Below are 1,188 nucleotides of genomic sequence, written 5' to 3'. Positions count from 1 at the left end.
AGCAAAATGGTGCGAAGTCCCGCCCTACTTGGCCGTTGATTGGCTTACCCTGCTATTGATGCCTAAATCTAACCAGTCCCATCAGAGAAGGCAAATGCTACTAACAAATCAGAGGCAGAGTAGGGCGGGTCATGCCGTGACCATCCTAGAAAAGGCAAACGGTTCACACATTCTTCAAATACAATAAAATATTCACACAGATAATTATCCATGTACTTAATTTATAAATAAAGTTCGACCTAATGTTGGCCCTGCTCCTTCTGTGAAGAGTATTTTGAGTCCTTCTCTCATGTATTTAATGCCTGCAGTGGCGTAACGATGCAACACAGGGCCCTTAAACAGGATTATTAAGGCGGGCCCCCCCCCATGTACCCCTGACTGCAGACCCGCAGACTTCAATGTCGGAGTTTAACCACGCCCCTCAACGTTTAACCCCACCCACTCCCCAGCATTTGACACATTTCATAGCAATATCAGAGTGAATTTAGCGGTAATATCAGAGTGAATTTAGCGGTATGCACCCACGCTTCGGACAGCCATTTTTAAACAATTAATAATGGAAGTAAGTGTGACTTTTATAGTTGTTTAGTTTTAAGGCCCCCCCTACTACAGCACATGATGACGGCATAATGTCCATGAGTAAGCTACCATGAATAGGACAGGATAGGATCATAGGGACACAGCATATGAGATGAGATGACAAACACAAGGGCAGTCCTACCAGGATTTCGTGGCCTTTTTTGAGATTGTTGCCGTCCAAAATGCTTGATTTCGCGGGAGCTTTTGTAAAAAATTGCGATAAATGCGTTTTTTTACAATGAAGTTGTGGAAGATTGTGGAAGTTGCCCCTCTCGCTCCCTTTCTCACCTAGCTGCACATTAAAGGCGGAAAAGCCCAAAACATATTCTTTAAAAAAAACAGAGTATTGCACTGCATTTTGTCAGACAAAACAAGACATTAAAACCTAACACCACCGTATTTTTCCTAAATAACCTGTAAACTTCCCAATTTTAAAAAAAACTTAATTTGCACATTTTCACAAATATCACGTGGTACAAACAATTGTTAAACAATTCGGCATTTCGGTACTTAAAATATACTACAGTGATTATCAACTGGCGGCCCGCGGGCCGAATGCGGCCCGCCTAGCCGTTTGATCCGGCCCGCGACTGGATTCCAAAATTGTGG

The sequence above is a fragment of the Etheostoma cragini genome, chromosome 9 (genome assembly GCF_013103735.1).
Source record: "Etheostoma cragini isolate CJK2018 chromosome 9, CSU_Ecrag_1.0, whole genome shotgun sequence".
NCBI lineage: Eukaryota > Metazoa > Chordata > Actinopteri > Perciformes > Percidae > Etheostoma > Etheostoma cragini.
The sequence above is the reverse complement of the archived record's forward strand: the minus strand, read 5'-3'. Positions refer to the sequence as shown.